The sequence below is a fragment of the Triticum urartu genome, chromosome 4A (assembly GCF_056163025.1).
Source record: "Triticum urartu cultivar PI428250 chromosome 4A, HENAU_Tu73, whole genome shotgun sequence".
NCBI classification, from domain to species: Eukaryota; Viridiplantae; Streptophyta; class Magnoliopsida; order Poales; family Poaceae; genus Triticum; species Triticum urartu.
This window is the reverse complement of record NC_141876.1, coordinates 145,649,715-145,676,363: the sequence shown is the minus strand read 5'-3', so window position 1 is coordinate 145,676,363 and position 26,649 is coordinate 145,649,715.

The window sequence follows — 26,649 nt, the reverse complement described above, 5'->3', positions numbered from 1 at the left end:
ACTTGGTCACGTCTGAACCGGTCACGCCTCTTGATCGGCCTAAGGCCACAGAATCACTTGGGGGCTTGGTCGAACCCGAACCATTGCCACGCCTCTTGATCGGCATAAATGCCACGGTTTCATTTGGGGACCTGGCTGACTTGAACCATAGCTACACCTATCGGGAGCTTGGTCGTGTCCGACCATGGTAACGCCATCTGATCGGCTCAAATAAAGCCTCTTTTTGCAAACGGTTTTATCATTGCCTTTGCTTCACATTTTTCTTTGATAGATATTTCTTTCTTTTTGTTGCGTTTTTTAAACCGACAAAGTTTTAAGCCGGTTCAAACTGTCAATTGACGGAACACGGTCCATTTTTAATCCGGAGACTATTTGCCCGGTTTGATTTTTTATAAACATCCTATTACGGAGTAACACGATGTTTTATTATAACCCGGCGCGGTTTACATGGTAAACCGGCATTATATATATACAGGAGCTGCTATCTCCTCCAATAGTGTGAGTTTATAAACCTCCGCTTCAAGATTGGCCAAGCCAACTTCATGCCCAACGATGGCAGGTATTATGTATCCCAAAGATTTGATCATATGCTTAAATTTCAGATATTTTGATTTCATATATGCAGACATCATACTCCGCCTGACGGTACAACCGCGGTGGCACTTTAAGATTTTTTGTATTGCAGAAAATACTTTGGAAAGTGCATCACCCAAAGGAAGAACAACTTGCAGTAATTATGCACGAAGGCATATCAAAGTCAAGAGTATCGGCTAGCCTATTGTAACGCCCCAGATATAACTTTCCCAATTTGTAATCCAACTCTTGCCGTTTCCGGCGTTAAGTTATATTTATTTCTCGGGTTCGGGTCTTTGTCTCCGTGTGTTGTTTTCTTTTTCATGCATCTCATATCATGTCATCATGTGCATTGCATTTGCATACGTGTTCATCTCATGCATTTGAGTATTTTCCCCGTTATCCGTTTTGCATTCCGACGCTTCGTTCTCCTCCGGTGGTCATTTCTAACTTTCTTTCGTGTGTGGGGATTAAACATTTCCGGATTGGACCGAGACTTGTCATGCGGCCTTGGTCTACTACCGGTAGACCGCCTGTCAAGTTTCGTATCATTTGGACTTCGTTTGATACTCCAACGGTTAACCGAGGGACCGAAAAGGCCTCATGTGTGTTGCAGCCCAACACCCCTCCAATTTGGCCCAAAACCCACCAAACTCAGCTCCATCATCTAGAGCGTTCGATCACGATCGCGTGGCCGAAAACCGCACCTCATTTGGACTCTCCTAGCTCCACTTATGCCTATAAATAGCCCCTCGTTTTCGGATCTCGGATCTCTCCCCGTCCAACCCTAGAAAAAAAACAGATCACCGCCACCGACGGACACGTCCGCCCCCGTCCGGACGCGTCCACCGCCGCAGCCCGCCCACTCGCAGAGCGCCACGTGGCCTCCGCCACCTACCGCGCTGCCGGCCCGGGAGGCCCACGCCCGGCCCCCGACTCCGCCACCGCGGGCCGCCGCCCAGCGCCCGCCTCCTCCGCCCTCTTCCTCGCGCCCGGTGGACGGAGCCACCGCGCCGCCTTGCCAACTCCGGCCGTCGCCGGCCTCGTCTTCTACACCGGCGGCCGCTGCCGCCCGCCGCCTCGGGTCACCGCTCCGCCCCGAGCCGGCCGGCCGCCGCCCCGGCCTCTCCTCCACTCCGGCAAGCTCCCCACGCCCGGCCTCCTCCTCTCCAAGTCCGGCAGCTACAGTAACAGCAGCGAACCTCGGGAACCGCGCCAGATCCAGATCTGGAAAAATCACCTCGGTTGACTTTTTCCCCTCCAACCCTAAATTTTCGAGCAAACTTTGACCTGTCATATCTCTGCATCCGTAGCTCCGATTTGGACATATAGTATATCAAAATGTTCGTCTCGACGAGTACATCATTTCATTCTATTGCATCATTTTAATTTGAGTTCATCTTGATGCCCGAAATGCTGCTAGAAGGAGGCTTCGTGAGTTATTTGTCAGATCTGCTAGTTCATCTTAGACTTTTGTCATTTTTGCCATGATTGATGTGTGCATGATATGCCTGTGAGTCCTTCATATGTTTTGTTAAGCATTTTGTCTTCTTTCCAGAGGTGCAACCCATGCATGTTTAGGATGTGTGTGGTGACTTGTGCAAGCTTGCAAAGTGAGGCCCCCGGTAAATCTGTTTTCAGGGACAGTTGTTTTCACTAAGTCTGAGATTATTTAGTTCATGATGCCATATGTTCAGCTTGTTTCCTAGTGATCCGTGCCTCTTTTGAGGATGATAAGTAAAGGAGTTTTGTTAATCATGTTATGCTCTATCCATCCATGTCTTTACTTGCAATTATGGAGCACCCTAGCTTGAGTCAATCGAGCTCTACTTTTGCTTCGTTGTGAATCTGGGCAGATCGTCAACTTGTTTGCGATTTTGCCGGAGTTATTGTGGTTGATCCGTGCATGCTATGCCTTTATTCTTGCCATGTCTAGTTAGCATTTTGTGCCTTCTTAATGGATGTATGCTTTCCTTGCCATGACTTGCACCATGGTGTGTGCATCGAGCTCGTTTACATGCCTTCGTGAGTTAAATTTCAGCATGTCTCAGTTTTCACTAAGTCTGAAAACTGATTGTGTTTGAGCTATGTTAGTGTGCTTGTTAGTATATTTTGTGAACCCTTTTGGCCCCAGGTCACTTTCGGTCTTTTGTTAAGCTTGTTGAGTAGCTCCATGCCATGTTCTTACTTTTCATAATAAGGTCATGTATCATGTTGTTTTGCTGCTCCGAAGAGGGCTTCGTGATCTGAAATTTCAGACTAGTGTATATTTCACTAAGTCTGAAATCTGTTTTGCATTTGCGTTTTTTCCATGCTTGTTTGAACCTCATAATGGATGAATTGGCCGTGTCTCAGTGCTAGTCTTTTGTTAAGCATCTTGTGTACATACCTGCCATGTCTTTTGTTGTCATGTTTGGTGGCTGTAGCATGTTCATTGCATTGCATTTAGATGCCTACTTGTTGTAAATCGCAGACCGGTGTCATATCTTAAAACGCTTGCCATTTTCAAACCGTAACTCCGATTCCGGCGTTCTTTATATCGTTTTCAAGCAATTTCATCCCATCTTTCCAGTGGCACACTTGGTTTTCCAAGTTGAGGCCAGGTTCATGCATTTCCTGTCATGTCTTGCATTTTGCATCCCGCATCGCATCCCGCATAGCATGTCATCTTTGCATCTTATTGTTTGAGCTTGCACGTGGTTGATTGTATCCTTGTTTCTTGTTTGTCTTTTTTGGGTAGATCCGGGAGACGAGTTCGCTAACGAGGAGCCCGTTGAGTTTGCTTTTGAGGATCCAGTCAACTCTGACAGCTTTGCAGGCAAGATGATCATACCCTCGAAATCACTACTATCTTTGCTATGCTAGTTTGCTCGCTCTTTTGCTATGCCAATGCTACGATGCCTACCTTTTGCTTGTCAGCCTTCCAATTGCCATGTTGAACCTCTAACCCACCATGTCCTAGCAAACCATTAATTGGCTATGTTACCGCTTTGCTCAGCCCTTCTTATAGCGTTGCTAGTTGCAGGTGAAGATTGGAGCCATTCCTTGTTGGAGCATTTATTTACTTGTTGGGATATCATTATATTGCTATGTTATCTTAATGCATCTATATACTTGGTAAAGGGTGGAAGGCTCGGCCTCTTGCCTAGTGTTTTGTTCCACTCTTGCCGCCCTAGTTTCCGTCATATCGGTGTTATGTTCCCGGATTTTTGCGTCCCTCACGCGGTTGGGCTATAATGGGAAACCCTTGATAGTTCGCCTTGATTAAAGCTTTTCCAGCAATGCCCAAAATTGGTTTTACCATTTGCCACCTACCCTCTTTTTCCCTTGGGTTTCCGGAGCCCGAGGGTCATCTTTATTTTAGCCCCCCCACGGGCCAGTGCTCCTCTGAGTGTTGGTCCGAACTAGAGTCCCGTGCAGCGCCCCCTCGGGGTAACTCGAGGTTTGGTTTTAGTTGTATGGAGAGCTCATCTGAGTGTGCCCTGAGAACGAGATATGTGCAACTCCTATCGGGATTTGTCGGCACATTCGGGCGGTGTTGCTGGTCTAGTTTTAACCTGTCGAATCGTCTTGTTGTATCGGGATACCGAGTCTGATCGGTGTGTCTTGGGTGGAGGTCTATTCCTTCATTGACCATGAGAGCTTGTCATGGGCTAAGTTGGGACCCCCCATGCAGGGATTGAACTTTCGAAAGCCGTGCCCGCGGTTATGGGCAGATGGGAATTTGTTAATGTCCGGTTGTAGATAACTTGAACTAAACTTATTTAAAATGAATCAACTGTGTGTGTTACCGTGATGGCCCCATCTCAGCGGAGTCCGGGAAGTGGGCACGGTGTTGGAGTTATGCTTGCGCAGGTTGTTCCTTTAGATTCTCGCTCGCGCTTTGCCTCCTCTTCTCGCTCTCTTTTGCGAATAAGTTAGCCACCATATATGCTAGTCGCTTGCTGCAGCTCCACTTATAGTTGCCTTACCCTTCCTATAAGCTTAAAATAGTTTTGATCGCGAGGGTGCGAGATTGTTGAGTCCCTGTGGCTCACAGATACTATAACTCCAGATGCAGGTCCAGGTGTTTCCGCTCCAGGTGACGAGTACGAGCTCAAGTGGGAGTTCGACGAGGACTCTCAGCGTTACTACGTGTCTTTTCCTGATGATCAGTAGAGGTGCCTAGTTGGGGTTCGGTTCAGGGCCTTGTCGCATGTTGGGTTCTTTTCTATTTTGGCGCCGTAGTCGGGCCATGAGTGTTTGAATGATGGATGTTATTTATGTACTTTGATGTGACGTGGCGAGTGTAAGCCAACTATGTATCTCCCCCTTTTATTATATATATTACATGGGATGTTGTGATGATTTCCTAACTTGCGACATTGCTTTCAATGCGGTTATGTCTCTAAGTCGTGCCTCGACACGTGGGAGCTATAGCCGCATCGAGGGCGTTACAAGTTGGTAATCAGAGCCTTCCCCGACCTTAGGAGCCCCATTGCTTGATCGTTTTTAGAAGCCGACTTGTGTCTAGAAAAATGTTTTGAGTCATTTAGGAATTATATATCGGAGAGCTTAGGAATTCTTTTTACTTCCCAGTCTCCTCATCGCTCTGGTATGGCATCCTGACGTAGAGTTTTGACTCTTCTCTTCTCAAATTTCACTAAATTTTTTTAGGATCACGCGAGTATCTTGGAATCGTTCCGATGGCTTATGATGAGAATACTGTCTTGGTGCCTCCTGTCAGGGGTTTAGTGGAAGTGTCCCGCAGAGTTGAGCTCTGAGGTGTTGTCATCATAATTTTATCGTTGCAATTCTGGAATACTTGAGATATGTTCGCCGACATCGAAAATCTCTTTTATGCAGTTCTTTGGTGAGATAACCTCGACGCCACCCAGTACTGGGGCGGGAGTTCGGGAGTATCGCCATAACTTGTATAACGGATGCTTTTCGAAGGTTGAGGTAGATGGTTTCCGAAGGTTTCTTGGTTATGTGTTGAAGGATGGATACAGCTGGATGTAGGTATTGCTAGTTTGGGTGAGATATTATGCTTCCCCTGTATCCCCAACACCTGATTGCATAACCGGAAAGTTTCGGGAGTTTCATAGGTGGGAATTCTCGTAGCTCTAGTTCTTCTTCCACAGATATTGGTTTGAGATTGGGATTTCTTACCGATTATTCGTTCTTGAACCGTACCTTGTGGTTTTACTTCTTCTACCTTCATTCTTCGTGGCTTCGCAATTTAGGGATATGTGACCACTTCAAGAGAAATGCATTCGTTCATTTTGTTCGGATGTGAAGACTTTATGTTGCAATTTTCATTTCGTTGGTTTCAGCTTCATTTATCTATCTATGTGCTAACGGTGGTCAACCTCTTCAGGATGGCTCCCGCTAAGAGCACCAGTCAGAACCAGAATCAAGATCCGCCACCACCTCCTCCTCCTCCGGAGGCATGGCAAGCTGTGATGGCCGCAACCAATGCAAACACACAGTTGATCATGCAAATCCTCCAAGAGCACAATCAAGGCAGGCAAGGGAATCAAGGCAACAATCAGAACCACTTTGCTACACTGAACCAGTTCCTTGCGAATGGTCCAAAGATGTTCAGCAGTTGTGTTGAGGCTTCCAATGCTGACGATTGGCTTGTGGATCTGGGCAAGCATTTTGAATGTAGCAACGTCAGGCCTAAAGATTTCGTCAAGTTTGCTTCCTTCCAACTCAAAGATCAGGCAGCAGAATGGTTCCAGCAGTACAAGGATTCCAGAGGTGGACGTCTGATCACTTGGGATGATTTCCGTCAAGATTTCCAAGCTCATCACATCCCTCAAAGTGTGGTTGAGAGTAAGCGTCAGGAATTCCGCAATCTGAAGCAAGGCTCTTTGTCTGTCTATGACTACAACAAGTTGTTCTAGAAGCTTGCCCGCTTTGCCAAGCAGGACGTACCTGATGAGAAGAGCATGATATATCAGTTCAGGGGTGGTCTTCGTGAAGAAATTCAGCTCGCTCTTGTCCTCTTTGAGCCGTTGAGATACGTTGAGTTCTACAACATGACACTGAAGCAAGAGGCTGCTCAGTTGAGGTGTGATGCTTCCAGGAAGCGAGTCAGAGATGCTACTCCGTCTTCCTCTACTCAAGTGGCCAAGCAGCAGAAGTATTGGCTTCCTCCTCCTCCGTTCCGTCAGCCGTATCAGCAGAAGAGCAAAGGTGGCAGTGGTTCTTCCCACCCACCCAACCCTGGCTTTCAGAACAAGTCTTCGTCTCAACCCCCAAGACCGAGTGCTCCGTACCACCGTCCGCTTTCAGAGGTCACGTGCAACAAGTGCCAAGAAAAGGGTCACTACGCCAACAAGTGTTTCAACCAGAGGCGTCTTCCTCCTCCTCCTCCTGTGAGATCGGCAAGTACAGCTGTGGTCAAGCATAATCCCAAGCATGCCAAGGTCAATATGGTGAATGCAGCTCAGGCAGAGGATTCTTCAGATGTCATCATGGGTAACCTTCCTGTTAATGATATTCCTGCAAAAGTTCTTTTTGACACTGGTGCATCGCATTGCTTCATTTCTAAACCTTTTGCATCAAAGTATGAGTGCGATTATCAGCATCTGCAAAATTCCTTGCAAATTGTGTCACCGGGCAAGCAAATGATAGCTAATTTCTGCGTTCCGGATGTTACTATCACTTTAGGTGACTACAAGTTTCTAGCTTCTCCTATTGTTCTGGGTGACTCGGATATTGATCTTATTCTCGGAATGGATTGGCTTTCTAAGCACAAGGCACATCTTGATTGTGCAGCCAGGCAGATTCAATTGACTCATTCGTCTGAGGATGTAATTGTCTTTGTCGCTCGTGATGATACCATCCATCCGTTTTCTCTCAATGAGAAGGGTGAACTGGACGCTATCTCGCAAATTCCAGTCGTTTGCGAATATCAAGACGTCTTTCCAGAAGAGCTTCTAGGAATGCCTCCGCACCGGCCAGTTGAATTCGTTATTGATCTTGAGCCCGGCATGGAACCTGTGTGCAAACGTCCTTACAAGCTCGGATCTGAAGAGTTGAAGGAGCTGAAGAAACAACTCGATGAGCAAGAGAGAATGGGTCTCATACGGCCTAGTTCTTCTCCGTGGGGTTGTGGTGTTCTTTTTGTGAAGAAGAAGGATGGATCGGACCGACTTTGTGTTGATTACCGTCCATTGAACAAGAAGACCATCAAGAACAAATACCCACTTCCCAACATCAATGAGCTGTTCGAACAACTCAAAGGTGCCCAAGTATTCTCCAAGCTTGATCTCCGTATGGGTTATCATCAGATTCGTATCCGTGAGCAAGATATTCCCAAGAAGGCTTTTAGGACAAGTTTTGGTTCATATGAATACACTGTCATGTCTTTTGGCCTCGTCAACACTCCTCCAACGTTCTCTCGCATGATGAACTTCATCTTCAACGCCTACACCAATGACTTCGTTTTGGTCTATCTCGACGATATTCTGGTTTTCTCCAAGAACAAGGAAGATCATGCCAAGCATTTGCGTTTGGTGCTTGATAAGCTCAGGGAACATCAGTTCTACGCCAAGTTCTCCAAGTGTGAATTTTGGCTCGATGAGGTTCTTTATCTTGGTCATATCATCTCTGCCAAGGGCATTGCCGTGAATCCTGAGAAGGTGTCTGCAATTGTGAATTGGGAACCTCCTCAGAATGTGAAGCAACTCCGCAGTTTCCTCGGTCTCGCAAGCTATTGCTGAAGATTCGTTGAAAACTTTTCTAAGATCGCGAAGCCTCTCTCAAATCTTCTTCAGAAGCACGTCAAGTACGTTTGGTCTCCGAAGTGTGATATTGCTTTCAACACTTTGAAAGAGAAGTTGATCACTGCTCCAGTTTTGACTCCGCCTGATGAATCCAAGCCGTATGAGGTCTTTTGTGATGCCTCTCTCCAAGGTCTCGGTGCAGTATTGATGCAAGAGAAGAAAGTTGTTGCTTATACCTCTCGCCAGTTGAAGCCTAATGAGAAGAACTACCCCACTCATGATCTCGAGTTGGTGGCAGTTGTACATGCTCTGTTGACTTGGAGACATCTTCTATTGGGAAGAAAAGTGGACATTTTCACTGATCACAAGAGTCTCAAGTACATCTTTACTCAGCCTAATCTCAACCTCAGGCAAACTCGATGGGTCGAAATGATTCAAGAGTATAATCCGAGTATTGAGTATACTCCAGGCAAGGCCAATGTGATTGCTGACGCTTTGAGCAGGAAAGCATATTGCAACAGTCTGATTCTTAAGCCTTATCAACCTGAGCTTTGTGAAGCTTTCCGCAAACTGAATCTGCAAGTTGTTCCTCAAGGTTTCCTCGCCAACCTTCAAGTCTCTCCTACCTTAGAAGACCAGATTCGCCAAGCCCAGCTTCTTGATGCTATGGTGAAAAAGGTGAAGATTGGGATTGCTAAGAGTCAGTCCAAGTACAAGTGCTACCGCCTTGATGACAAGGACACTCTCTTCTTCGAGGATCGAATTGTGGTACCCAAAGGTGAACTTCGTAAAGTGATCATGAACGAGGCTCACAATTCTCTCCTCTCCATCCACCCTGGGAGTACGAAGATGTATCAGGATCTCAAGCAAGCTTATTGGTGGACTCGAATGAAGCGCAAGATCGCTCAATTCGTGAATGAATGTGATGTCTGCAGAAGAGTGAAGGCAGAACACCAAAGGCCAGCAGGTCTCCTCCAACCTCTTGCCATTCCAGAATGGAAGTTTGACCACATCGAAATGGACTTCGTGACGGGGTTTCCAAAGTCCAAGCATGGCAATGATGCTATATTCGTTGTCATCGACAAGCTCACCAAAGTGGCTCATTTTCTGCCTATCAAAGAGTCGATCACTGCAGCTCAATTGGCGGAACTCTATACCTCTCGAATTGTCTCTCTGCACGGTATTCCTCAAGTGATATCTTCAGACCGTGGCAGCATCTTTACCTCCAAGTTTTGGGATTCTTTTCAGAAGGCCATGGGCACCAACATCCGCTACAGCACTGCTTTCCATCCTCAAACAAGCGGTCAAGTCGAGCGTGTCAACCAGATTCTTGAAGATATGCTCAGGGCTTGTGTGATCTCCTTCGGCGTGAAGTGGGAGGATTGTCTTCCTTATGCTGAATTCTCCTATAACAACAGTTTTCAAGCAAGTTCGGGCAAGGCCCCATTTGAAATTCTGTATGGCAGGAAGTGCCGTACCCCTCTCAACTGGTCTGAAACCAGTGAACGCCAGCTGCTGGGTAATGACTTAATCACAGAGGCAGAAGAAATGTGCAAAGTCATTCGTGATAACCTCAAAGCAGCCCAATCCCGCCAGAAGAGCTACTATGATAGTAAGCACCGTGATTTGGCTTTCGAGATCGGAGATCATGTTTACCTCCGCGTCTCTCCTATGAAGGGTACTCGTCGCTTCGGTATCAAAGGGAAGCTTGCCCCTAGATACGTGGGACCTTTCAAGATTGTCAACAAGAGAGGCGACCTCGCCTATCAACTCGAGCTTCCTTCAAACTTTGCAAATGTTCATGATGTGTTCCATGTCTCTCAGCTTCGAAAGTGCTTCAAGACTCCTGACCGCACAGTCAACTTTGAGGACATTGAGCTCCAAGAAGATCTCTCTTATCGTGAGCACCCAGTTGCTATTCTTGAAGAGACTGAACGCAAGACTCGCAACAAGTCAATCAAATTTCACAAAGTCAAGTGGTCTCACCATTCCGACCGTGAAGCTACCTGGGAACGCGAGGATCACCTCCGTTCTGAGTACCCGGCGTTCTTTCAGTCCTAGATCTCGGGACGAGATCTTTTCATAGTGGTGGAGTGTTGTAACGCCCCAGATATAACTTTCCCAATTTGTAATCCAACTCTTGCCGTTTCCGGCATTAAGTTATATTTATTTCTCGGGTTCGGGTCTTTGTCTCCGTGTGTTGTTTTCTTTTTCATGCATCTCATATCATGTCATCATGTGCATTGCATTTGCATACGTGTTCATCTCATGCATTCGAGTATTTTCCCCATTATCCGTTTTGCATTCCGGCGCTTCGTTCTCCTCCGGTGGTCATTTCTAAATTTCTTTTGTGTGTGGGGATTAAACATTTCTAGATTGGACCGAGACTTGTCATGCGGCCTTGGTCTACTACCGGTAGACCGCCTGTCAAGTTTCGTATCATTTGGACTTCGTTTGATACTCCAACGGTTAACCGAGGGACCAAAAAGGCCTCGTGTGTGTTGCAGCCCAACACCCCTCCAATTTGGCCCAAAACCCACCAAACTCAGCTCCATCATCTAGAGCGTTCGATCACGATCGCGTGGCCGAAAACCGCACCTCATTTGGACTCTCCTAGCTCCACTTATGCCTATAAATAGCCCCCCCGTTTTCGGATCTCGGATCTCTCCCCATCCAACCCTAGAAAAAAAACAGATCACCGCCGCAGCCCGCCCACTCGCAGAGCACCACGTGGCCTCCGCCACCTACCGCGCCGCCGGCCCGGGAGGCCCACGCCCGGCCCCCGACTCCGCCACCGCGGGCCGCCGCCCAGCGCCCGCCTCCTCCGCCCTCTTCCTCGCGCCCGGTGGCCGGAGCCACCGCGCCGCCTCTCCGGCGCCACCGCGCCGCCTTGCCAACTCCGGCCGTCGCCGGCCTCGTCTTCTACACCGGCGGCCGCCGCCCACCGCCTCGGGCCACCGCTCCGCCCCGAGCCGGCCGACCGCCGCCCCGGCCTCTCCTCCACTCCGGCAAGCTCCCCACGCCCGGCCTCCTCCTCTCCAAGTCCGGCAGCTACAGTAACGGCGGCGAACCTCGGGAACCGCGCCAGATCCAGATCTAGAAAAATCACCTCGGTTGACTTTTTCCCCTCCAACCCTAAATTTTCAAGCAAACTTTGACCTGTCATATCTCCGCATCCGTAGCTCCGATTTGGACATATAGTATATCAAAATGTTTGTCTCGACGAGTACATCATTTCATTCCATTGCATCATTTTCATTTGAGTTCATCTTGATGCACGAAATGCTGCTAGAAGGAGGCTTCATGAGTTATTTGTCAGATCTGCTAGTTCATCTTAGACTTTTGTCATTTTTGCCATGATTGATGTGTGCATGATATGCCTGTGAGTCCTTCATATGTTTTGTTAAGCATTTTGTCTTCTTTCCAGAGGTGCAACCCATGCATGTTTAGGATGTGTGTGGTGACTTGTGCAAGCTTGCAAAGTGAGGCCCCCGGTAAATCTGTTTTCAGGGACAGTTGTTTTCACTAAGTCTGAGATTATTTAGTTCATGATGCCATATGTTCAGCTTGTTTCCTAGTGATCCGTGCCTCTTTTGAGGATGATAAGTAAAGGAGTTTTGTTAATCATGTTATGCTCTATCCATCCATGTCTTTACTTGCAATTATGGAGCACCCTATCTTGAGTCAATCGAGCTATACTTTTGCTTCGTTGTGAATCTGGGCAGATCGTCAACTTGTTTGCGATTTTGCCGGAGTTATTGTGGTTGATCCGTGCATGCTATGCCTTTGTTCTTTCCATGTATAGTTAGCATTTTGTGCCTTCTTAATGGATGTATGCTTGCCTTGCCATGACTTTCACCGTGGTGTGTGCACCGAGCTCGTTTACATGCCTTCGTGAGTTAAATTTCAGCATGTCTCAGTTTTCACCAAGTCTGAAAACTGATTGTGTTTGAGCTATGTTAGTGTGCTTGTTAGTATATTTTGTGAACCCTTTTGGCCCCAGGTCACTCTGGGTATTTTGTTAAGCTTGTTGAGTAGCTCCATGCCATGTTCTTACTTTTCATAATAAGGTCATGTATCATGTTGTTTTGCTGCTCCGAAGAGGGCTTCGTGATCTGAAATTTCAGACTAGTGTTAATTTCACAAAGTCTGAAATCTGTTTTGCATTTGCGTTTTTGCCATGCTTGTTTGAACCTCATAATGGATGAATTGGCCGTGGCTCAGTGCTAGTCTTTTGTTAAGCATATTGTGTACATCCCTGCCATGTCTTTTTTTGTCATGTTTGGTGGCTGTAGCATGTTCATTGCATTGCATTTAGATGCCTACTTGCTGTAAATCGCAGACCGGTGTCATATCTTAAAACGCTTGCCATTTTCAAACCGTAACTCCGATTCCGGCGTTCTTTATATCGTTTTCAAGCGATTTCATCCCATCTTTCCAGTGGCACACTTGGTTTTCCAAGTTGAGGCCAGGTTCATGCATTTCCTGTCATGTCTTGCATTTTGCATCCCGCATCGCATCCCGCATAGCATGTCATCTTTGCATCTTATTGTTTGAGCTTGCACGTGGTTGATTGTATCCTTGTTGATTGTTTGTCTTGTTTGGGTAGAGCCGGGAGACGAGTTCGCTAACGAGGAGCCCGTTGAGTTTGCTTTTGAGGATCCAGTCAACTCTGACAGCTTTGCAGGCAAGATGATCATACCCTCGAAATCACTACTATCTTTGCTATGCTAGTTTGCTCGCTCTTTTGCTATGCCAATGCTACGATGCCTACCTTTTGCTTGTCAGCCTCCCAATTGCCATGTTGAACCTCTAACCCACCATGTCCTAGCAAACCATTAATTGGCTATGTTACCGCTTTGCTCAGCCCTTCTTATAGCGTTGCTAGTTGCAGGTGAAGATTGGAGCCGTTCCTTGTTGGAGCATTTATTTACTTGTTGGGATATCATTATATTGCTATGTTATCTTAATGCATCTATATACTTGGTAAAGGGTGGAAGGCTCGGCCTCTTGCCTAGTGTTTTGTTCCACTCTTGCCGCCCTAGTTTCCGTCATATCGGTGTTATGTTCCCGGATTTTTGCGTCCCTCACGCAGTTGGGCTATAATGGGAAACCCTTGATAGTTCGCCTTGATTAAAGCTTTTCCAGCAATGCCCAACATTGGTTTTACCATTTGCCACCTACCCTCTTTTTCCCTTGGGTTTCCGGAGCCCGAGGGTCATCTTTATTTTAGCCCCCCCACGGGCCAGTGCTCCTCTGAGTGTTGGTCCGAACTAGAGTCCCGTGCAGCGCCCCCTCGGGGTAACTCGAGGTTTGGTTTTAGTTGTATGAAGAGCTCATCTGAGTGTGCCCTGAGAACGAGATATGTGCAGCTCCTATCGGGATTTGTCGGCACATTTGAGCGGTGTTGCTGGTCTAGTTTTAACCTGTCGAATCGTCTTGTTGTACCGGGATACCGAGTCTGATCAGTGTGTCTTGGGTGGAGGTCTATTCCTTCGTTGACCGTGAGAGCTTGTCATGGGCTAAGTTGGGACCCCCCTGCAGGGATTGAACTTTCGAAAGCCGTGCCCGCGGTTATGGGCAGATGGGAATTTGTTAATGTCCGGTTGTAGATAACTTGAACTAAACTTATTTAAAATGAATCAACTGTGTGTGTTACCGTGATGGCCCCATCTCGGCGGAGTCCGGGAAGTGGACACGGTGTTGGAGTTATGCTTGCGCAGGTTGTTCCTCTAGATTCTCGCTCGTGCTTTGCCTCCTCTTCTCGCTCTCTTTTGCGAATAAGTTAGCCACCATATATGCTAGTCGCTTGCTGCAGCTCCACTTCTGGTTGCCTTACCCTTCCTATAAGCTTAAATAGTTTTGATCGCGAGGGTGCGAGATTGCTGAGTCCCTGTGGCTCACAGATACTATAACTCCAGATGCAGGTCCAGGTGTTTCCGCTCCAGGTGATGAGTACGAGCTCAAGTGGGAGTTCAATGAGGACTCTCGGCGTTACTACGTGTCTTTTCCTAATGATCAGTAGAGGTGCCTAGTTGGGGTTCGGTTCAGGGCCTTGTCGCATGTTGGGTTCTTTTCTATTTTGGCGCCGTAGTCGGGCCATGAGTGTTTGAATGATGGATGTTATTTATGTACTTTGATGTGACATGGCGAGTGTAAGCCAACTATGTATCTCCCCCTTTTATTATATATATTACATGGGATGTTGTGATGATTTCCTAACTTGCGACATTGCTTTCAATGCGGTTATGTCTCTAAGTCATGCCTCGACACGTGGGAGCTATAGCCGCATCGAGGGCGTTACACCCCAAAATAAGATCATTGTTTTTTCGCAAAGGAGAAGCAGTTTAAACCGGCTTCCGGTTCAAGCTTGGTCACTAGCCTGGCCTGATGGTTGTGGGTCATCCGGCGCCGCTTCAACTTCAGCTTCTCTACCCAGCGGCTGGAAATCAACAGTTGTCTAGTCGATTCCCATTAATGCTTGAAAGACAGCTTCATCATGGATCAGCAACGACGGTTCAATATCGGGAGCGTATGTATGCTTACGGATTGGAGGGATAAGATTTTCCGCTTCAGGAATTGGTGCAGCTACTCGCTTATTTTGGTTGTCATATTGGGCTTGATAATGAGACAAGTCTGCTTCTTCAACCAATTGACAAGCTAGCGGACGCACCTCCCGGTTTATTGCTCGCAGATCCGCTTCACTAAATTCTGACCCGTCTTCCTTCAAGCTGGGATAGCCCTGAGCCGCTTCAACATGATCAAAATCTGGCACCCAAGCTTTTGCACGGATTAAGGCATTGATCGCACCAGTTCGAGCAGCAGATTTCTTTAGCTCTTCAACCCGGGCAGGAAGCATCGACAGTCTCTTCAGAGTGTCCTGAATCAAAGTGGGCGCCGGATTGTTGTGGGATGCAGTACAGATGATTCGCTGTGCACCAGTGTACAATTGTTCGATCAATGTGTAGGCGGCTTTCAATTTCTTCCGCACGTCTGACCCCAAGTGACCAATGCGTGTCCCTGAAATATTACAAAGGGTTAACAAACCGGCAGCTCTATAAGACGGCCGAATCAATCCAGAAATCAAGCCAGCTTACCAAAGATAGCAGCGGTCATGGAATGCACATGCCGCTTTATGCTGGTCAATTCGTCCACCACCGGTTTCAGTGCAGCCTCGGCATCTTCTGCTCGTTTGGTTAAAGCGGATTTTTCAGTGTCCCAATCCACCCGCTCTTTCTTGAAGCCCTCCTTAAGCTGTTCCATGGCGCTTAAAGCGCTGGTTAATCCTTCTTTTGCTTTGGAGGTTTCAGCTTGTTGGGATTTCAGATTTTCTTGGAGATCGACGACTTGGTTTTCCTTTGTCTTCAGCTCAGACTGCATACAGACAGATATATGATTCCGCAAGCAGTACAACAATTGAAGTACCAACCACATAACAAGTTATGCACTTGGCCCTTGGGGGCTAATGTATATTTGATCTTAATCTTTCAATAGATTCTAAAGTCCCAAGATCAATACAAGTATTCAACTTGGCACTTGGGGGCTAATGGCTATTTGCTCAAATAAAGATGACAATTACTTAAAGTCCCGGTTTAACTACGCTAAGTTGAACCGGCCCTTGGGGGCTACATCAGTGAATTCCGACGTATGGAGATTTATATTAGCAAGTCCCGCTTTGAATGAAGATTCTAAACCGGCCCTTGGGGGCTAGGAGAATTAACAAGATTGAAATGTCCAAACAGGGAAAAGCACATGGAAGTTACCTCAAATTTCTCTTTCATCATATTCACCAGACCAGCTTCATAATCACGGCTGGTATACAGCCAGTTCAGATAGCCAGAATGAAGATCTTGGGCATTCAGAGCAGCATAGGTTGCCAAGTCAACATTCCACTTGCCTTTGCCCATGGAAGCAAATTCTTCTTTGGCGGTATGCTTAGATAAAGCAACAGGATTGCTGGGCTCTGTGCGGCCAATACCAGTAATTACAACTTCATCATCCTTAGCATCACCGGTTTGCACTGGCGCAGTCGGTTTGTCAGCAGGCTGGGATGGACTGGTGGATCTTCCAAACCGGATGGGGCTTGTGGGCAGGTTGATAGGGCCTGAGGCATCAATAGGCCTTTCTTCAGCAATAAAATCGTCATCCTGCTGTGGTGGATCATTGGGTATATCTTCATGAATAGCCGCTTCAAGATCTGGTGTTTTGCCCGGTTTAGGGACGGTGTCCTCCTCGGCCGCTTTATCCAGGCGAGCCTTCTTGCTCAGCCTAGTCTTGGCCCTAAAAGGAATAACAAAGTCAAATACAACATATGTTACAAGGTGATGTACCAGAAATATTATGATAAGTATAGCGTACCCAAGCACCGTTTTGAGCGGTGGCAGCTGAGTAGCCGATGACTCGCCAGAGGATGAGTGGGAAGTAACCTGATAATCGGAGTCAGATGGATTAAGAGGTTGACGAAAACAGCCCGCTTTAGGACAAGCACTGACAAGCAAATTAGAGACCTCTGAACGGCATTTCCGAACCAGACTGTTCGGTAAACCGGCGGAGGTAACTACCTGGCCGCTGTGCCGGGTTGTGCGGCGAGCTTCGTGCTGTTGGGTCTTCATAAGAAATTTGGGATCCAAGTAAGCAAGAGGATGAGAAAATTTAACCTTCCGGTTTGCCTGACGGATTTTTAGTGAAGGCAAAGGGTCTGAATCGGAAGAGAGAGTAATTACCTCTGCAGCATCAGCATGGCTGGCTTCGGCATCATCCTGACAAATATCATCATCAATAAGGCGCATGAAAAATAAGCCAAGTGAGTCAAGCTCTACCTCAAGGTCTGGATTACCCACATCATCATCAGGGGCCGGATCAGAAGATGCAGTGGTTTTCTTCTTATGAGCAGGCCGTTTCACGACTTTAGTCTTTGGGCGGGTTGGTCGTTCCGGTTTGTCTGTTTTTTCTGGCTTCTCCTGTGGAAGTTTCTTACTCCAAAACGGATCATTACCCTGTTTAAACAGACATTGAAATTAAACAATGACCAGATATATCAATAATAGGTTCAGTAAAAAGAAAAATCAAACTCTTACAGCTGGCGGTTTGTTGGTGGCACAGAAGGGAAGCAGGCTAGTTCGAGCACGGATGTGTTTCGGTTCATTCAGCATTTTATTCACAGCCTCTGTGATTTCTTCATCAGTGAGCTAGATGTTAGCATGTCGCAATGGGTCATCAACACTGCCAGTATACTCGCACATCAAACCGGAGCGCTGACTAAGGGGCAGTATGCTCCACGATATCCAACAGCGAGCGAGATCAACCCCTGTTAAACCGTTGGCCATGAAGGCTCTGAGCTTGGACAGTTGAGGAGCGTATTTGCTTCTCTCCTTAGCAGTCAACCTTTGCGGAAAGGGGTGTGTATTGCTAAGCCGCTCCGGACGAAGGCCAGGCAAAGGATTTTCACCAGCAGGGGAGGTGTCTTTGCAATAGAACCATGTTTGATTCCACTCTTTGGGATGGCTGTGCAGTTTGGCGTGAGGGTATGTGACCTCTTTCCTTTTCTGAATCGCCACACCACCCAATTCCGTATTGGAACCGTCAGTAAACTCAGTGCGGCGGTTTAGATGGAAGCAGTCTCTGAACAACTCAACTGTGGGCTCCTCTTGAAAGAACACCTCACAGAGCACTTGGAAGTGACACATGTTTGTAACAGAGTTGGGGCCAGTGTCTTGTGGGCGGAGTTGAAAATCGGCCAAAACATCCCGGTAAAATTTAGAACCGGGCGGCTTAAAGCCCCGAGCTAAGTGATCTACGAAAACGACAACCTCTCCTTCTTGAGGTGTGGGATGGCATTCTTTGCCAGGGACCCTCCAATGGATGGTGTTTTTGCTGCCTAAAGCGCCGATCAGGACTAAATTGTTCAGTTGAGTCTCTGTGACGCGAGAAGGAACCCAGTTGCACTCATATACTTGCTTGGCCATGATGAAATCTACAAGATAGGTGATTCCGGTTCAAGAATGCATTGATTAAAGTACACTGGTATGTACAATGGTAAACCGGAGACAGCTCTATCTAAACCAGAGTTTTATAAAGCAACAGCATCTGGCGGTTCAACAAGGGGACTAATGGTATATACCGGTTTGTTAATTTTTTCTACACCAAGTTGAACCGCCGGATCTAAGCATTGAAACAGTTGAGATTGCGGATGGATAAGTGTACAGAAACAGATTTCACAAGATTTCTATACAGCGATGGATCTGAAGCAAGTTCAGAAAAGAAGGAAAATATTCAAGGTTGAAAAAAGAACAGTACCGAATCAATGGGCAGAGATACAGGTAGATCTATGGTCTTGAGGCATGTAAGTGAAGACGGATGCTAAAAACTACCGCTACACAGAGCAAAGGTTCACAGGTTCATCTAAGATCTATCATATGAGTACGAAGCAGATGATGAACACTGAAGAAATTGGAAACCCTAGAACGGATCTACGGAGGAAAAGGCGAAGAACTCACCGGAGCCGAGGAAGAAACAGAAGGTCGCCGCGATGCTCTGGTACAATCAGAGTGATGCAGCGGCCAAGGTTGGAGCAGAGGTCGTCGACGGCAGCGGAGCTCCGAAGCTGGACGACGCGGGGAAGACGAAGCAGAAGGGCACGAAGGGGAAAAAGAAATGACCCTTCGGGTCCTATTTATAAGGCAAGGGACATGTGTCAGGCGCGAAAATCAAGGGACCGTGGGTTTGGAAACGAAGCTGTCGCCTCAATTGTCGCAGACCTATTAAACAAAAAAGGTATCATGGATAAGTTTCTTTATAACAGGTGACTTCACGCCGGTTTACAACGACCAGAGAAGATGACGTCACGGCGGTTCAACAAACTACAAGAAGATGTTGAAGATGAAGTTTTTTGCTAAAGGATTGACATGAACCTGTTCAAATCAATCTGGGGCCTAATGTTGGGGATATTACTACTGGGCGTAAACCGGCCTATCTGGGCCGGGTTAACTTCATCAGTAGTTCAGTATGTTAAAGCCCATGAAGGTATATGAGGGCTTAAAGCCCATGATCGGTTTAAGGCCTGTAGCCATAAACCGGTGTCGGTATGAAAACTTGTATTGTAAGTTAGGAATAAGTAGAGACCAAACCGAACACGTATATGAGCCGGTGTTGGGACTCTGTAAACCGATGTGCGTCACCCATGTATATAAGGGGATGACCCGGCGGCGGTTCAAGGACAACAGACAACAACTCGAGACTTAGGAGAAGCTTGTTTGCTCCCTAGTCATCAAAACCCCATCAATTCCATCACAACTAGACGTAGGCTTTTACCTTCATCGAAGGGGCCGAACTAGTATAAACTCTCTTGCGTCCCTGTGTCCGCTTTAACCCCTTCAAGCTAACCCGTTGCGATGGCTCCATGACTAAGTCCTTTCACGAGGACATCTGCCATGACAAAACCACGACAGACACCGTTAAGACGGTCCAAACTACTCTACAGCAGGAGAGCTCGGCTCGTCAGGAGCTCGACTAGCAATCCGGCCTCCGTCTCAGTCTCGATCAAGTGGTGGTATTCGTGCCGCGCGTACATAACTACGCACTCAAAATCCCATGGGCATCGACGGAGGCATAGCTAGCTTGTGGTCCGTAGTACGGATCAACTGACATCGGACACACACATACTTCACTTTTACTTGTTTCCTTTTCAGGTCTCAATCCCATAGGCCCCATCTGGTGGTCTGGTCATTGGTCCTCTTGAAGGATAAACACACCAAGACGGCGAGAAATGCAGACATATGGGGGACTTTTTACGTGATCCCATTAACGATAAATCTACCTGTTTTTAAGGACCCACATGCAGCTCTCCCTTGGTTTTGGCATGTCAAATAGCCTGTTGCTTATTGCACTACCTGTATCAATGCGCCTTGATGTACTAATTAAATTACAATGAGAACAATTTGCGGCTGGAACTTTAGGACCCCAGCTTTTTACCTTTGCACCTTTTCTGTTTTCTTTCTCTTTTTTCTCTCAGCTCCCCTGTGGATAACCCTATCAGGTAGCACCCGTACACTTTGGTACGTTTGATGTTTACCAGGGGCTTCATAGCACCCCACATTACGGCAACAAAAGTCCGAACACTTTTTATAAGTATAGTTCAGCACCCCGAATTTAGCATTATATGCATTGGCTCCGAATCATGTCTTTGGTCAATAGTTGGGTTGCCCGGCTCCTGTTCTTGCTACCTTATGTTCTGCTATATCGGCTAAGGTAGTAAAGGGAGAGCTACTGCGATTGTGCCTTGGTTTATCCAAAGGAGCACCTCCGTAGAGAAAGCCGAAAACTGACTGTCATGACGCGGCGAGAGCCGGTCAGCTGTTCAGAGGTTACAAATCATTGGAGATTTCTTTCGCATTACGCGAAGGATTGGTACTTCCTGATCACACACTTATAGCACTCTAGTTCAGATACTAGGGGTTGCGCCCATGTTTTTATTACAAAACTCCTATGGATAAGTGAGGGCGTTCAAGCCGCATAGTCTGGTTGCCTGGTTCATTGCGGTAAACAACTCCTTCAAGGACCATATAATTGGATCAAGATTGTTTAGATTCCATCCCAAACACCCCCGTACTACCTACATGGGGGCAGAAGCCGACGACTAGCCAACCCTCAGATTTCATACAACACGGCCGCACAGGAGGAAAAAATTAAAACATAACAAGCATTATATTACATAACATCATTGTTTCATGTTACATGACCGGATAATACGAATATTTTCATGGGAATATAACATCCTTCGCACATTGCTCCACCACAAGGTGGGATCCCTCCAGGACACCATCAAAATATAACTTGGGTCGACGGTGCTCCTTGCCCTCAGGCGGCCCCTCGGTCATCAGCTTCTTGGCATCCATCTTCGCCCAGTGCATCTTGACACGGGCAAAGGCCATCCAGGCACCTTCAATACAGACCGACCGCTTTATGACCTCAAGCCGTGGGCAGGCACTAACAAGCCGCTTCACAAGTCTGAAGTAGCTGCTTGGTATCGGCGCGACAGGCCATAGTCGGACTATCAGGTCCTTCAAGGCTAGCTCGGCCGCCTTGTGCAGCTCGACTAGCTGTTTCAGCTGGTCATTGAAGGGCACCGGATGTTCTGGTCAAAGATATTGAGACCAAAATAGCTTCTCCGTAGAACTCCCTTCTTCGGCTCGATAGAACTCTACAGCATCTGATACACTGCGCGGAAAATCTGTAAACACCCCTGGAGAGCTCCAAATTCGGGTAAGTAAAAGGAACATTTCCTTCACAGACTTGCTTTGCATAATGAAAGCCTTACCCGCCGCGATCTTCTTGGCCGCCTGGATTTCCTGAAGGGCGCTCTGGGCCTCAACTCGAGCCTCTTGTGCGCTCTGGCAGGCCTTCGCAAGTTCGGATGCTTGCATCTTAGAATCACGCTCCAAGGACTCATACTTCTTGACGGCGTCCTGGAGCTCTTGCTGGACCTCGCTGACCCGGGCCTCGTGCTTCTCGCGCGCGGCGCGCTCCTTGGCCGCTTTGTCCTCGGCCTCGGCTAACACCTTCTTGAGGGCCACCACCTCGGTCGTGGCCCCTAATAAAATTCATGACACTTTAGTCAGCACGAAACATTCATCCTTCCTAAATATACGCGCAGGTCACTGCATACCTTGGCTGTCCTCCAACTGCTTCTTCATGAGGCCGAGCTCTTCTGCTGCCTGACCCAGGCTCTGCTTCAGGCCGGAGACCTCCGCAATATGAGCGGCAGCAGCCAGCAGCGACGCCTGCTTATTCACATAGACATATTATGTTAGACGCCTGCGAAAATTATTTTGATCCTCTATTCGACTTTTTTCCGAACACCGAACAGAGCATCAGGGGCTACTGTCTACACTGTGATATCCTTTCTACAGTTACATTACTTACCTCAAAGCCTGTTAAAAGGCTAGCGCAGGCTTCGATCGGTCCGCTTTTGGCGGACTGAACCTTCTCGATCACCGTACCCATAAGGACACGGTGTTCATCCACAATGGAAGCGCCTCGCAGCGCTTCCAGCAGATTATCTGGTGCCTCTGGTTGGACAGAGGTCACCAGCAGAACAGGCACACCTCCTCCTTTCGGGGAAGGCCATTCGCTGGATTGTGGAGCTGTGTAGGTCTCCGGAATCGTATCCGGCCGGGGGCCGAATGGGATTCGGCCCCCATCACCAGTCCCCACAGGGGCTTTTTCCCCCATGTGTCCGGCGGCCGACGAGTCATCCTTGGGCGCCACCCCGATGATCTCCGGAACGTCCCCCCGGTCTGGGAAGGTCCTTTGGGACACCACCTCGTCATCACCCTTGGCCGAGACAGAGTGAGCGGGCGCCGGTGACATGCTAGCCATCTCCCTTGAATCTAGCGAACCCTCTGTCGAGGATCGCGGGGAGCTGTCGTGGGCCGGACTGCGATGGCATAATTTAAACATATTAATATTACAAAAATTGAAAGGTCAGGCATTTGAACGTCCATAAGGTTTTTGGTACTTACGAGGCGACCCGAGGCTTGGTCTAGAGCATTCGCTCCGGACTGCTATCGACATCCCACGCGGAGTTATCCGCAAGGGAGCCCTTCCCCCTCTTGGGCGCCTTCGCCTCCAAATTTGGGGAGGCCCCGTTGGTGTCAAAACCAGTGGATCTCGGGTAGGGGGTCCCGAACTATGCGTCTAAGGCGGATGGTAACAGGAGGCAGGGGACACGATGTTTACCCAGGTTCGGGCCCTCTCGATGGAGGTAATACCCTACTTCCCGCTTGATTGATCTTGATGATATGAGTATTACAAGAGTTGATCTACCACGAGATCGTAGAGGCTAAACCCTAGAAGCTAGTCTATGATTGTGATTGTTCTTGTCCTACGGACTAAACCCTCCAGTTAATATAGACACCGGAGGGGCTAGGGTTACACAGAGTCGGTTACAAGGGAGGAGATCTACATATCCGAATTGCCAAGCTTGCCTTCCACGCAAAGGAGAGTCCCACCTGGACACGGGACGAAGTCTTCAATCTTGTATCTTCATAGTCCAACAGTCAGGCCAAAGTATATAGTCCAGCAGTCCGAGGACCCCCTAATCCAGGACTCCCTCAGTAGCCCCTGAACCAGGCTTCAATGACGACGAGTCCGGCGCGTAGATTGTCTTTGGCATTGCAAGGCGGGCTCTTCCTCCAAATACTCCATAGAAGATTTTGAACACAAGGATCGTGTCCGGCTCTGCAAAACAAATTCCACATACCACCGTAGAGAGTATAATATTTTCACGAATCTAATCTGCTGACAACTTTTTATAATGTGACATCACGCTATGGCCCGGTCATTATTCGAACCATTTTTCTCAACCAGCTACTGCACATATTGCGAGGCGGTTTCCTTGGCACGTCTTGTCGAAGTAGAGATTGTGTCCACATATCACGGGATTCTCATCAATACGGGTGTGGGTAACCCAACCGCGCCATCAATCACGGCGCTTGGGGAATCAATGGGTTTCTTCCGCCCTTATAAAAGGATAACGACTCCTCCCTTTCACCCACGCCTTCTTCTTCCTTGCCCATCCATTCTTGCGCACTCGAGCTCCAGCACCCAAGTTCGCATTTTCTCCACAAAACTACTCCAAACATGTCCGGAGCGGGAGGCAAGTGGATGGTCTCCTCTGTTACGGAGGAGAACATTACGAAGCTCCGGGAAGCCGGATACCTGGCCGCAGATATCGCGCACCGGCTCCCAGACACGGGGCAGATCGTCCCTACTCCAGGACCCCATGAGAGGGTTGTATTCCTCCCTCACTTCGTCCACGGCCTGGGATTTCCCCTCCACCCATTCGTCCGCGGGCTCATGTTCTACTACGGGCTGGACTTCCATGATCTGGCCCCCAATTTCATCCTCAACATCTCGGCATTTATCGTCATGTGCGAGGCCTTCCTCCGCATCAAGCCCCACTTCGGCTTGTGGCTAAAGACCTTCAACGTGAAACCGAAGGTGGTGGTCAGCCAGCAAGCGGAGTGCGGAGGTGCCATGGTGGGCAAAATGCCTAGCGTCACCTGGCTTGAAGGCTCCTATGTGGAGACCGTGAAGGGGTGGCAATCGGGGTGGTTCTACATCACCGAGCCACGCGACATCAACTGGGCGGCGGCCCCCGAATTTCGATCCGGCATCCTGCTACGTCTTGAGCTTGCGTTGGTTTTCCCCGAAGAGGAAGGGATGATGCAGCAGAGTAGCGTAAGTATTTCCCTCAGTTTTCGAGAACCAAGGTATCAATCCAGTAGGAGCCCACGCTCAAGTCCCTCGTACCTGCACAAAGTGATAGCTACTCACAACCAACGCAATTAGGGATTGTCAGTCCCTTAACGGTCACTTACGAGAGTGAGATCTGATAGATATAATATTTTTGGTATTTTTGGTATAAAGATGTAAAGTAAAAAGTAAAAGCAAAGTAAAAAGCAAAGCAAGATTAAAGTGATGGAGATTGATATGATGAGAATAGACCCGGGGGCCATAGGTTTCACTAGTGGCTTCTCTCAAGAGCATAAGTATTCTACGGTGGGTGAACAAATTACTGTTGAGCAATTGACAGTATTGAGCATAGTTATGAGAATATCTAGGCATGATCATGTATATAGGCATCACGTCCGTGACAAGTAGATCGAAACGATTTTGCTTCTACTACTATTACTCCACTCATCGACCGCTATCCAACATGCATCTAGAGTATTAAGTTAAAAATAGAGTAACGCCTTAAGCAAGATGACATGATGTAGAGAGATAAATTCATGCAATATGAAATAAACCCCATCTTGTTATCCTCGATGGCAACAATACAATACGTGCCTTGCTGCCCCTTCTGTCACTGGGTAAGGACACCGCAAGATCGAACCCAAAGCTAAGCACTTCTCCCATGGCAAGACCTACCAATCTAGTTGGCCAAACCAAATGGATAATTCGAAGAGACTTGCAAAGATAACCAATCATACATAAAAGAATTCAGAGAAGATTCAAATATTATTCATAGATAGACTTGATCATAAACCCACAATTCATCGGTCTCAACAAACACACCGCAAAAAGAAGATTACATCGAATAGATCTCCACAAGAGAGGGGGAGAACTTTGTATTGAGATTCAAAGAGAGAGAAGAAGCCATCTAGCTACTAACTATGGACCCGAAGGTCTGAGGTAAACTACTCACACTTCATTGGAGGGGCTAGGATGATGTAGAAGCCCTCCGTGATGACGGCCCTCGGAGCTCCAGAACAGGCCCCAAGATGGGATCTCGTGGATACAGAAAGTTGCGGCGGTGGAATTAGGTTTTTGGCTCCTGTTCTGATCGTTTGGGGGTACGTGTGTATATATAGGAGGAAGAAGTACGCCGGAGGAGCAACGAGGGGCCCATGAGGCAGGGGGCGCCCCCTAGGGGGGGGGGCGCCCCCACCCTCGTGACCGCCTCTTTTGTTCCTTGGAGCAGGGTCCAAGTCTCCTGGATCACGTTCGGTGAGAAAATCACGTTCCCGAAGATTTTATTCCGTTTGGACTCCGTTTGATATTCCGTTTCTTCGAAACACTGAAATAGGCAAAAAACAACAATTCTGGGCTGGGCCTCCGGTTAATAGGTTAGTCCCAAAAATAATATAAAAGTGGAAAATAAAGCCCAATATAGTCCAAAACAATAGATAATATAGCATGGAGCAATAAAAAATTATAGATACGTTGGAGACGTATCAGGCATCCCCAAGCTTAATTCCTGCTCGTCCTCGAGTAGGTAAATGATAAAAAGAGAATTTTTGATGCGGAATGCTACTTGGCATAATTTCAATGCAAATCTTCTTAATTGTGGTATGAATATTCAGATTAGAAAGATTCAAGACAAAAGTTTATCTTGACGTAAAAATAATAATACTTCAAGTATACTAACAAGGCAATTATGTCTTCTCAAAATAACATGGCCAAAGAAAGTTATCCCTACAAATTCATATAGTCTGGCTATGCTCCATCTTCACCACACAAAGTATTTAAATCATGCACAACCCCGATGACAAGCCAAGCAATTGTTTCATACTCTAACTTTTTCAAAACTTTTTCAATCTTCACGCAATACATGAGCGTGAGCCATGGATATAGCACTATAGGTGGAATAGAATGGTGGTTGTGGAGAAGACAAAAAGGAGGGGAAGATAGTCTCACATCAACTAGGCGTATCAACGGGCTATGGATATGCCCATCAATAGATATCAATGTGAGTGAGTAGGGATTGCCATGCAACGGATGCACTAGAGCTATAAGTATATGAAAGCTCAAAAAGAAACTAAGTGGGTGTGAATCCAACTTGCTTGCTCATGAAGAC